Source organism: Muntiacus reevesi, chromosome 15, assembly GCF_963930625.1.
Source record: "Muntiacus reevesi chromosome 15, mMunRee1.1, whole genome shotgun sequence".
Taxonomy (NCBI): domain Eukaryota; kingdom Metazoa; phylum Chordata; class Mammalia; order Artiodactyla; family Cervidae; genus Muntiacus; species Muntiacus reevesi.
The window spans coordinates 24,510,304-24,523,305 of NC_089263.1; positions in this window are offsets into that span (position 1 = coordinate 24,510,304).

A 13,002-nucleotide genomic window follows, 5' to 3' on the forward strand; every position below is an offset into this window, starting at 1 on the left:
TGTTTGATCCCTGGGTTGGCACGATCTCCCGGGGGAGAAAATGGAAACCCACTCCAGGATTCTCGCCTGGAGAATTCCATGGGCAGAGGAGCCTGGTGGGCTACAGTCCTTGGGATCGAAAAAGAGTCTGACTGAGCAAATCAACAACATCCATCGGAGGATGGCCACTGCCTGGAGGGCTTCCTAGAACAAGGGCTTGGGGCTGGGGAATGTTGTACTGGTTGGTCTCCAAGGTTCCTTCTCTACCCAAGGTTCCTTAATGCTCCAGGCCAGGGCAAGGCAGCCTGCCATCTGTGGCTGGCTGCTTGCGGGTGTCAGTCAACTGAAGTCTTCTCCTGAGTCCCACAGAGGGAGCATAGACCGAGAAACCAGCTCTGCTGTTGGTGAGGAGGTTCAGAAGACAGACTCCTCTCTGCCTCCAATCCTCAAGTCATTTTCCATGTATTTTCTTACTCTCCACTTACTAGTTCTGGTTCTATCTACAGAATACATTCAGAATTTGACCACCCCTTCAAGCAGCGGTCTGAGCTACCCTCCATAAAAACCTAGCACTGCTGGAACTTCCCTGGTGGTCCTGTGGTTCAGAGTCCAACTTTCAATACTGGGGACACGGGTTCAATCCCTGGTGGGGGAACTAAGGTGATCCCTCATGCCCCAACTAAGACTCAATGCAGCAAAAAAAAAAAAATTTTTTTTTAAAGATAAATAAAACAAAAGGTCTCTTTGTAACAAATAAACAGGGACTTCGCTGGTGGTCCAGTGGTTAAGACTGTGTTCCCAATGCAGGGGGCCTGGATTCAATCCCTGATCAGGGAACTAGATCCCACAGGCTGCAACTAAGACCCAGTGCTGCCAAAACAAAACAAAAAAATGAATAGATGAAAAACCTTCCACTGCTTTGCAAAAATCTTCATGGATTTTCCATTTCACTCAGCATACTAGTCAAAGCCTTTTGATGTAGGAGATCCCTCTGGTCCTTCTCTACCCTACCCTCCAGCCCCTTCCACCCTTGCTCCAGCTTCTCCCCAGTGTGAGAGTCAATAAACTCTTCTGCATCCTCAGATCCTTCCTGCCCCAGGGGCCTCTGCACTTCCTGCTCCCTCTTACCAGGACCTTTCTTTCATCAGAGATCAATGAGAATAACTCCTTCTCTCTTTCCTTTGCTCAAAGATCAAAGATAACTCCTGTGACCATTGTATGCAAAATAGGCACTCTGAGCTTTCCACTGTCTCCCCTACCTTGCTTTGTTTATTTGTAGCATTTATCCTTGATGTGCATGCTCAGCCACGTCTGACTCTTTCCCACCCCATGGACTATAGCCCCCCAGGTTCCTCTGTCTGTGAGATTCCCCAGGTAAGAATACTGGAGTGGGTTACCAATGCCTGTTCCAGGGGATCTTCCCTACTCAGGGATTGAACCCATGTTTCCTGCATTGGCAGGCAGATTCTTTACTGCTAGCACCACCGGGGAAGCCCTGCTGTACTTACTTGTATATTTGTTTGTGGTCTGTCTCTTCAGTTGCATGCATGTTCACACGGGCAGGACACTGTTTTCTTAGGTTCTGTGTCTTTATCGATGGGCCTGAGTTGAGGACCTGGATGCTCAGGTGGGGTACCTGGTGTGGAGGTGAGCCTGTTGCCTTGGTGAGGATGAGAGAGCCCCTGCCTCCCATGCTGGGTGTTAGGCATTGGCAGAGGGGGTCTGCCTGTGAAAGCTCAGCTGTGAGCTTCTCCGGGTCTGGCCATGTTGTGGCCCAGAGGAAGGCTGCTTGCCTCATAGACCTGAGAAGAGGAGACCTAAAGACCCCCAGGAAAGACCAGAGGGGTCACTTCAGGAGAAGCTTGGAAAGGGCTCCGGGGCAGGATTCTGCACATGACCTGGAACCAGCCCTTTGCTCTCTCTGGTTGCCCTTTCTCCACTGGACTAGAACACCCTTAGCTTCAGCTCTGGCGTTCCGTTCCTGGATGGGTGGAGGAAGCGGCTTTTGAGGGAAAGATTTGGAAAGTCCACAGCTGCTGGCTGTTGCTTGAATCCTGGTAGTGTTTCCGTCTGTGTTCTGGGCTCTCTCCAGAAAAGGAGATGGTGGTCCTGTCAGCTGGACCAGCTCAGGGCATGCGGGGCCCTTTCTCCTACAAAATCCGTGCAGGCAGGGCAGAGGAGACAGGAAGTGAGAGCTAGTTGGCAGATGAGGAAAGGAAGAGTATAGAGAGGTTAAGTACTTGGTCCAAAGTACTGAGACTTCAGTCTCAACTCCCAGAACTAGGCTGTCTCTTTTGAGTCTTCATCTGAGGCAATTTCTGCCACATTCAACCACCTGACCTACCAGTGTCACGTTCCTCCTCTTGAAGTTTACATTGCAAATGTGTGGCCATGTGGCACCAGACCTCCTGGTCTACCACCTCCCTAGGTTCTGCCGAGTCAAGAACTCAGGGTGTTTAGCTTGAAGGGGAAGACTCAAGGGTGTTGATGCTCAGCATCACTCGGGGCCTGAAACGCAGAGAAGGGAGCAAAGTTCGGAGGAAGTGCAGGAGGGAGGTGTCAGGCCAGCCCATGGCACTGTTCCTTGTTCCCACAGTCCCCCAAAGAGGGACATGCTGCTCTTCTATAGTCTGACCTCTTCATTCTTCTTTGCTTTGGATTGGAGGAAAGTCACAGAAAGAAGTTGACATTGTAATAGACGTGTGTCTTGGCTGAACAATGAGATCCTTAGTAGAAGAAGTTTAGTTGCTGTGTAATGTCCGACTCTTTGGGACCTCATGGACTGTAGCCCACCAGGCTCCTCTGTCCATGGGATTTCCCGGGCAAGAATACTACAGTGGGTTTCTATTTCCTCCTTCAGGGGATCTTTCTGACCCAGGGATTGAACCCAGGTCTCCTGAATTACAGGTAGATTCTTTACTGTCCAACCCACCAGGGAAACCCCAATGAGACCCTTAAGGATGAACAACTGCTGCATGCTTTCCCCTTGAAAGGTAGGGAGAAATCAAGGAGATGCTGCAAGCTTCTCTTCCTCTGGAGTTTAGCAAGGCTCTAAAGGATAAGAAGACTTTTGTAGCCAACTTGGAATTTTAGGGAGCCCCAACTTTTTTCTGTGGTTATCTTCTTGCTGAGGCAGAGAAAAAATAAATCTTAAAAAAGAAATAGGCACATAGTAGAGAACAAACATATGGCTACCCAAAGGGGAAAGGGTGGTGGGAGGAATTGGGAGATTGGGATTGACATATATACACTACTATGTATAAAATAGATAACTACTGTATAGTAGTGTTATTGTCACTCTGTTTATTTAACTTATATGCAGAGTACATCATGAGAAACGCTGGGCTGGATGAAGCATAAGCTGGAATCAAGATTGCCGGGAGAAATATCAATAACCTCAGATATGCAGATGACACCACCCTTATGGCAGAAAGTGAAGAAGAACTAAAGAGCCTCTTGATGAAAGTGAAAGAACAGAGTGAAAAAGTTGGCTTAAAGTTCAGCATTCAGAAAACTAAGATCATGGCATCTGGTTCCATCACTTCATGGCAAATAGATGGGGAAACAGTGTCAGATTTAATTTTGGGGGGCTCCAAAATCACTGCAGATAATGACTGCAGCTATGAAATTAGAAGATGCTTACTCCTTGGAAGGAAAGCTATGACCAACCTAGACAGCATATTAAAAAGCAGAGACATTACTTTGTTAACAAGGTCCATCTAGTCAAGGTTACGGTTTTTCCAGTGGTCATGTATGGATGTGAGAGTTGGACTATAAAGAAAGCTGAGCGTTGAAGAATTGATGCTTTTGAACTGTGGTGTTGGAGAAGAGTCTTGAGAGTCCCTTGGACTGCAAGGAGATCCAACCAGTCCATCCTAAAGGAGATCAGTCCTGAGTGTTCATTGGAAGGACTGATGTTGAAGCTGAAACTCCAATACTTTGGCCACCTGATGTGAAGAGCTGACTCATTTGAGAAGACCCTGATGCTGGGAAAGATGGAGGGCAAGAGAAGAAGGGGATGACAGAGAATGAGATGGTTGGATGGCATCACCGACCCAATGGACATGAGTTTGTGTAGACTCCTGGAGTTGGTGATGGACAGGGAGGACTGGCGTGCTGCAGTCCATAGGTTACAAAGAGTCGGACACGACTGAGTGACTGAACTGAACTGAACTGAACTGTACAGCACAGGGAACTCTACTCAGTGCTCTGTGGTGACCTAAACGGGAAGGAAATCTAAAAACGAGGGGATATATGTACACATATAGCTGGACTTCCCTGGTGGCTCAGATGGTAAATCTGCCTACAGTTCAGGAGACCCGGGTTCAATCCCTGGGTCGGGAAGATCTCCTGGAGAAGGAAATGGCAATCCACTCCAATACTGTTGCCTGGAAAATCCCATGGAAGGAGGAGCCTGGTAGGCTACAGTCTATGGGGTTGCAAAGAATTGGACATGACTGAGCGACTTCACTTTCACTTTCATTCATAGCTGAGTCACCTTGCTGTACTAGCAGAAACTAACAACATTGTAAAGCAACTATTCTCTGATAAAAGGTAATTAGAAAAAAAGAAAAGCCTGGACTCCAAATGGTACAGCCGCAATGTGGTAGAACTTCTGTCAGGCTCCTTGAAGGTCTATGTGGAGCAGAGCTCCCTGCTGACCCCTACTGGTCATGGACAACTTCAGCAAGAAAAAGATTTCGTAGCATTCAACCACTGAGATTTGTTAGTTACATTTTGCACAGGATAACCCAGTCAGTACAATGTCCAAATCTGAGTCTCCTGCATTGGCAGGCAGACTGTTTACCGCTGAGCTCCCAGAGAAGCCCATGTGTGCATATGTGTGTGTATATGTAACTATATGTGTCTATGTGTGTCTCTGTGTGTATATGTGTGTATGTATGTGTGTTGAGAGCTGGTGCTGAGGTGTCTTCCTGCCCGCAAGAAGATTAGGATGAAGTTAATGCTGCAGCGTCCCGTCTACTGTGAACCCTCTTTCCCATCCTTGCTGAAGCCTGGAGCTACTCCTCCTCTGAGAACGTGGCCTCCCCATCTCACCTTGTCTTTCAGGCTTCCTCTTGAAGTGGAACTGAGCCCCAGCTTCCCTTCTGCTTTACCCACAGAGACAGGCACGCACTGTTGCTTTAAGGGGCTCCTGGGATGCTCTGGGCAAGCAGAAGGCAATGACAAATGGCTAGGGGTGGGTGGAGTGCAGAGTTTCCGGGACTCACAGAGTTCTCATTATAGTCAGATCCTAGGTCTCTGGTTCCTGACTCTCCTGCAGGTGGGTCTGGACGGAGGCTTCCCAGGAGGCCCTCAAAAGCCCACAGTCCCCTGCAGAGCCCTAAGGATCCCCGCTCCCGAATGGATCACTTGCCTCATAATCCCCAGGCATCCTGCTCCCCTCGGGGCTGGGTATGAAGGCTCAGCGCCAGGCACCACTGGCATCTCCCCAGATCCTCTGACTCCAGGCTCCAAACCTCAGCATTTTCTGCCAGATGGGGCGCAATTCTAATTCAAGGAAGCTGTGCCCCCATGAAGGTATGAGCCAGCGGAAGACAGGAAGAGCTGAGAGATAAGACTTTTTAAAAGCTTTGAGCTTGAGGTAGGAGAGAGGCTGAAATGAAATCTCAGACCACTCAAATCTCTGTCTGTCATCAATTCTTATCTTCTCCCCTAAGGCTGATGAATTTGTCATTGAAAAGGGTCAGCCAGACAGTAGTGGGACGAGAGTTCTGGGTACCCTTTACTATAATTTCTATTGCCATGATCACTGCCGATGTCCCTTCGATGACCTGCCTCCAGAGAGCCTGAACATTCAGAATGCAGGGCAATGACATACCGTCTCTAGCTACAGAAGAAGGAGGGGGACCCCAGTTGTTTTTGTCTGCTCTTCTCTTATCCTGTGCCTGGTAATTTCATATTCCCCACAAGCCTGCCAAAGGATGACAAATATTTCTCTCATTCTCTCTCTCCCTCCCTATCCACACACACATATATGCTTCTTCCCTCTTCTCTCTGCCTCTGCCTCTGTCTCTGTCTCTCTCTCTCACACACACATACATACACACACTCATTTAACAAGTTTCTACCAGGTTGCCATTGTAGATTCAGTGAGTAAAGAAGACAGAGTCTGTGTTTTCACAAAATGTATAATCCAGTGGATAGAGTTGCGTTAAAGAAATGTGTACATGCCACAGAGAAGAACAAAACCTAAGTCCACATTGGATCTGTTTCTTCTACTTTAACCTTTGCTTCCTGTTGCTACTGGCACTCATCTCTGAAAGGATGCTGTCTATAGCTATAAGCACGTATAATGGCCTGCCTCGGGGAACCCTGCTCTCTGCCTGATGTTAAACTAAAGTGCCTTTGTTCAGCCCCCAGGGAGACACCCTGACCCTGCCCACATGTGAGTGGTTACAGGAAAGAAGGAATTAACACATCCCCATTTAACACATCCTGTCCCCAGTGCTGGCCAAGCCAGGAGATGTTTTATAAGACTCATGACCATTTTACTTTACCACCTCACCTCCTCCCCTTCTCTGTTCTCTAAAAAATCAGCATTCAGATCCTGGTAAGATGGTACTCTAGGACACTAGTCCACCATCTTCTCAGATGCCTGACTTTTCAAATAAAGTCACTGTTCTTTGTCTCAGCACCTCACCTCTTGGTTATTGGTCTGTTGTGAGGCAAGCAGACCAGGTTGCAATTGTACTATGTCATCATGGAGCATCACAGGGTGTCTTAAGAGAATGTAACAGGATTTGGGCACTTGGGGAGGCTTCCTGGAGGCAGTGGCATTTGTGCGGATACTTACAGTGAGAAGGAGTTATTAATAGAAGGCAAGGATTAGGGAGAGGGAGGTAGCAGCATGCGTGAAGGTCCTGAGGTATCGATGAGCTCCATGTAGCAGAGGAGCAGCTGAAGGAGGGCTAGGGTAGGAGTGGGCACGGCAGGAAATAAAGCCAGAGCAGGGAGCAGAGGTCAGACATGAATAACCTTGGAGGCCCCACAAGGATTTTGCCCTCATTCTAAGAACAGTGGGTAGCCTGAGAATGGTTCTAGGAAGAGGGACACTTGGTCAGATTTGCATCTTTTTAAGAAAAGTTTTTATTATTATTACTATTATTTTGGCCACACTACACTGAATTTGGGATCTTAGTTCCCTGAGCAGGGATCGAGCCTGAACCCTTGCAGTGAAAGCAGGAAATCCTAACCATTGGACCACCAGGGAAGTCTCCAGATTTGCATCTTAAAGCCGCCTGGGGAGAATTACAAGAGAGCAAGGTGGACGCAGGTGTCCATTCAGAGGGACCAGGGTGGCGGTGAGGATGGAAGACAGAGAAGGGGGACATCCAGACATGTTTGAGATCAGAGCTAATGGGACTCGGTGGGAACTAGTTTTGGGTGTTTTGAGAGAGCGGCCTGCCAGGGACAGCGCTCAGGGTTTTAGCTTGAGCCATCAGGCGGGGTTGGGGCCGAGAAGTCCTTCCCTGAGGTCAGGAGTGAATCTGGGGACAATCTATCTTTGGTTCAGACTTGATATGTCAAGTGTTAGGTGTCTGTGGGGTACTCAAGTGGGATGAGATCCACAGAACAGGAGCTCAGAAGAAAGGCAAAATTGTAGGGATGTGTGGGTAACTGAAGTCCTGCAGCAGACTGCCTGCCTGGGAGACAGCAGAGACTGCAAGAGCGGGGCTCCAGGGTTTACATCCTGAGGGGGGAAGATGAACTGGCTAAGAAGAGGGGCATGGAGTGGCAGAGGGCAATCTTGGGGAAGGTGCCAACTACACCAAGAGAAGCTCTTTCAAGGAGGATGTGCTGGATGCCATCGAGGGCCGGGAAAAGCAAGTCAACGCAGACGGAGAAGCAAGCCTGGGGCTCAGCATGTCAGAGTTGGGAACAGTCTTGAACTTCACTGGAACAGGTGTGGTGGGGGTAGTAGAGGGAACAAAGGTTGGAGCTGGCAGAGGAGTGAGCAGGAGGGCGTGAGGTGGAGGAACTAAGGTCTTGACAGCTCTCCAGGAGTGGTGGAGGTGGGGGAGCATGAGAACTTCAGGAAAAGGGCTTCTTGTTTATTTCACTTGCTGGATTTTTGTTTTGTGTGTTTTTTTTTTTTTTTTTCATCTAGGAATGACTTAAGGAGTGGGAGGCTGATAGGATGAATCCAACAAAGAGGGAGAGGCTGGTGAAGCTAATGGGGGATTCTAGAACCCTGAGAAAGCTGGGAGTGGGGTGCAGGGGGAGGAGCTTACTGCTACTGGGAGGCGGGGATTGAGGGGGCTCCTCTATGGGATCAGGTGGGAAGACAAAGCCTGAGAGCAAATGAAGGCAAGTCTGTGGATGCCAAGGAGGTTCCTGTCTGATGGCTTCTGTCCTCTCTGTGAAAAATGAGGCCAGCTGATACTCAGAGAATGGGGGAGACAGAGGAGAGGGCAAAGGTTTTAAAGAATAAAGAAAGTATGAAACTAGTGAGTTTTAGCTTTTTCATCAGCAAGGTTTAGTGATAATGAAAGGACTCCTGTTATCACAAATGGCAAAATTTAATTTTTTTATGACTGGGTAATATTCCATTCAGGCTTCCAGGTGGCTCAGCAGTAAAAAATCTGCCTGCCAATGTAGGAGACGAGGGTTCAATGCCTGAGTCAGGAAGATCTCCTGGAGGAGGAAATGAAAACCCACTCCAGCACTCTTGCCTGGAGAATCCCATGGACAGAGGAGCCTGGCGGGCTACAGTCTATGCAGTTGCAAAGGATTCAGACATGACTTAGCAACTAAACAACAACAATATTCCATTGTGTATATGTACCACATCTTCTTTATCCGTTCATTTATCAATGGGTACTTAAGTGGTTTCCATATTTTGGCTTTTTGTAAATAGTGCTGTAATCAATGTTGAGGTGCGTATATCTTTTTGAATAACTGCTTTCATTTTCTCCAGAAAAGTGCCCAGAAGTAACGTTGCTCGTAGTAGATCGTATAGTAGGTCTATTTTTAGTTTATTGAAAACCTCTATACTGTTTTCCATAGTGGCTGCACAGTTTACATTCCTAGGAATGTAAGTGTTCCCTTTTCTCCACATCCTCACCAGCACTTGTTATTTTTTGTCTTTTGTATGATAGCCAGGCTGGCAGAGGTGAAGTGGTACCTCACTGTGGTTTCAATTTATATTTCCCTGATAAGGAGTGATGTTCAGCATCTTTTCATGTGCCTGCTAGCTATCTGTATGTCTTCTTTGGAAAAATGTCTCTTCAGATCCTCTGCCCATTTTAAAAATAGGTTGGTTTTTTTATATTGAGTTGTATGAGTTCTTTATATATTTTTAATATTGTTTTAATTTTTTAAAGTTGTTTTGATGTGGACCATTTTTAAAGTCTGTATTGAATTTGTTACCATATTGCTTCTGTTTTATATTTTGGGGTTCTGGCCATGAGGCATGTGGGATCTTAGCTCCCCAACCAGGGATTGAACCCATACCCTGCATTGACAGGCAAAGTCTTCCAATGTCCAAAGTCTTCCAGTCTTAACCACTGGACTCCCAGGGAAGTCCCTGTCTAGTTTGGGTCATCAATTCATCAGATTTTGGTTGCAAGTGTCTGCTCCCATTCAGCAGGTTACCTTTTCATTTTGTTGATGGTTTCCTTTGCTGTTGTCCTCAAAAACTCAATTAGCAATCAAGTTTAGAATAAAAATAGGAAAATTTATTCAGGCCTGACTGAGGTTGATAAGCCAGGAGACAGACTCTCAGAGGCTCTTAGAACTATTGTGCCTGTTAAAAGTCAAAAGCACAAAATGTTCGTTTTCTAGATAAAGGATCATTCATCAAGATGACCTACTGATATTTACATAAAGTTCACCAGAGACTCATAGTCCAGGGAAGCATGGGTACCAAGCGAGCAGCAAGTCACCATGACCCCCTACAGAGCCGGGAAAGAATGTCTTTATTTTCAGAAGTTCACTGCTGGCATCAGAAGGAAGGAAGAAAATTGATCTTCAAGCTTGAGCAGGCACTCGCATCTCCGAGGAGGTCTGGTTAATGTGTAACATAGATGCACACTGCATATTAGGGAGGGAGGGCAAAGGCCCACAGGCACACACACAGAGAATTTTACGTTTAATTTTTCTTTGTCCTGCCTTAAAGTATAAATTTTATTTCATCGCTGTGCAAAAGCTTTTCAGTTGGATGCTATTCTATTTGTTTATTTTTGCTTTTGTCGCCCTTGCCCAAGGAGACATAATCCAAAAAAAAAAAAAAAAAAAAAAATTGCTAAGACTGATGTCAAAGAACTAACTGCCTGTGTTTTCTTCTAAGAGTTTTATGAACCTTGAAGGTATTATGCTCCGTGAAATAAGTTAGACAAAGACAAACGCTGTATGATTTCACATATAGGTGGAGTTTAAGAAACAAAACAGATGAATGAACAAAACAGACTGAGACTCGGAGATACAAACTGACGATTACCAGAGGAGGGGAGGACAGTGAGCGGTGGGCAAAATAGGTGAAGGGGACTGAGAGGTTCGAATTTCCAGCTGTAAAATAAGAAGTCACGCGACATTACATACAGCGTGGGGAATACAGTTAACTGTTGTTTGTCAGTTGTTCAGTCCTGTCTGACTCTTTAAAAAAATAAACAAGTAAAGTAGGCAGAGTCTTAACTGCTGGACCACCAAGGAAGTCCCGGCAAATGCGTCCTTGAGAGAATGTTGTACAGACGGCCCCAGGGTCTGTGACAGTTGTTGCCATGGCAGCAAAGAGTGGATCTTTGGGGTCTGGACTTAGCAAGAATGTTAGGCTGCTTCTCGATCTTGCTGTGTTATTACCCTTGCTCTACATCACTCTCACACATCCTGGGGCTCGTGGGAGCCAGCAGAGTCTCCCCCGGTTGTTGTCAGCACCGGGCCATATGGTGGGAAGAACAATGAATTCCCCGTGTGACTGAGCCAGCGCAGTATGCTTTTCTGTTAAGTGGAGGAACAGTCACCTCCTTCCAGGTGCTATGGAAACAGGTCACATAGCGTGCACTCTGCCCTGGGGAGTGGGCAGGGGGTCCTCTCCCCCAGACACTACCTGTCATATAGACAAATAGAAACTAAAATCCTCCCTGTTTTATTGATCAGCTCTTCTGTATTAGGCACCACTGGGGCAATAGACAGAAATAAGACTGTCCCTGGAATTAAACTGTTTACCAACCAACTGGGGAGGCAGACACATTATCAAGTGAAGTTCAACTGCAGGGTATTAAATTCTGGATGACCAAGAAGACGGAGTATAAGATTACATCACCAGTCCTCTACTGGGTCTTCCAGGCACCTCTCCATCACTGCTTCCCTTCTCAAGTGTGTTCTCTGCACTTTCTCTCTATAGCTCTCCCTCAATTTATTGCAGTCCAACTTCCTACCCATAACTCTCCAAAAAGCTTATCTTACCTATGGTGTTCGTGACCTTAAATAACTAAATCCAACAGCCCTATTGTTTTTTCTTTCCCTTCCCTTCTTCCTTCCTTTTCTTTCTTCTGCCAACATTTAGCTCAGTTCCCATGTCCTCTGTCTTACACAGCTTGGACTGCTATAACAAAATGCCATAGACTGGGGGGCTTGAACAACATGCATTTCTTTCTCGTGGTTCTGGGGACTGGAAACTCCAAGATGAAGGTGCTGGCAGGTTCTCTTTCTGGCGGGGGTCTTCTTCCTGGGCAGGCAGACGCCACCTTCTTCCTGTGTCTTTCCTTGGTGGAGAGTGAGCTCTGGGGTCTCTTCCTCTTCTTATAAGGGCTCTAATCCCATCCTGGGAGTTCTACTCTCATGGCCTCATCTAAACCTAATTCCCAGACTCCTCAGGTGGTCCAGGGGTTAAGTATCCACCTGCCAATACGGGGTCACAGTTTCAACCCCTGGTCCCGGAAGATCCCACGTGTCTTGGGGCAGCCCAGCCCGTGTGTGACAACTACAGAGCCTGTGCTCTAGAGCCCATGCTCCACAGCAGGAGAAACCGCCACGAGGAGAAGCCCTCACACCACAGCTAGACACAGCCGGAGCGCAGCAATGAAGGCCCAGCACAGCCAGAAATAAAAATTAATAGATAAAGCACTTAAAAATAAAAAACAAACCTAATTACCTCCCAAAGGCCTCACTTCAAGCTATTATCAAGTTGGTATTCTACACGGGAGCCCGGGAATTAGGTTTATGAGGCCATGAGAGTACAGCCCCCAGGATGGGATTAGCGCCCTTATAACTAGAGGAAGAGACCCCAGAGCTCACTTTCCTCTCCCAAGGAAAGACACAGGAAGAAGGTGGTGTCTGCCAGCCCTTAGTCAAACTGCAGGTTAGGGCTTCAGCATATGAATTTGAGGGGACACAAATGTCCGGTTCATAGCACCTTCCTTCTTCCATTGACTCCACGGTGTCCATCTCCTGTGGCTTTCCTCCTCTCTGGTAACTGTCTTAGGCTGCCCAGTTGGCCTGTCCTTCTTAGGGAATGAAGCTCCCTACGCAGGGCTCAGTCCTGGGCCCTGTTTTTGCCTCATCCATGCACCATCAGCTAGACCTCCTGCTCACTCCCAAGGCTCCAATGACCATCTCCATGCTGACAGCTCCCAACAACCAAGCTACCCTCTCCTGACCTTCAAACCCACACCTCCAAACACCACTGGCTGTGCATAAGGCCAGTCTATCTCCTCATGTCTTAGACTCAACTGATAATTTTCCTCCCTACCCCAGCTCCTCTCCTCTTCCCAAGTGTTTTGTCTTTGTTGGTGGTACCATACCCACCCAACTTCTCAAATCCAAGATGTAGAAGTCATTCGTGAGCTCAACTCTACTCCTCACTCTCAACAATCAAGCCGGGGTATTTGTCCATTTCCCTCCATCTCTGTTGTCTGCCCGTCATCCTCTCTTTTCCAGATTATTGCAGCAACCTCCTAACTTTTATTTACAGGCTGGCCCTTCCCATTCTTCATCATGTGGTTGAAATGATCTTTCATAACTCAAATCAAGGTCGGGAGAGAGAGGGTAGCTTGGTTGTTG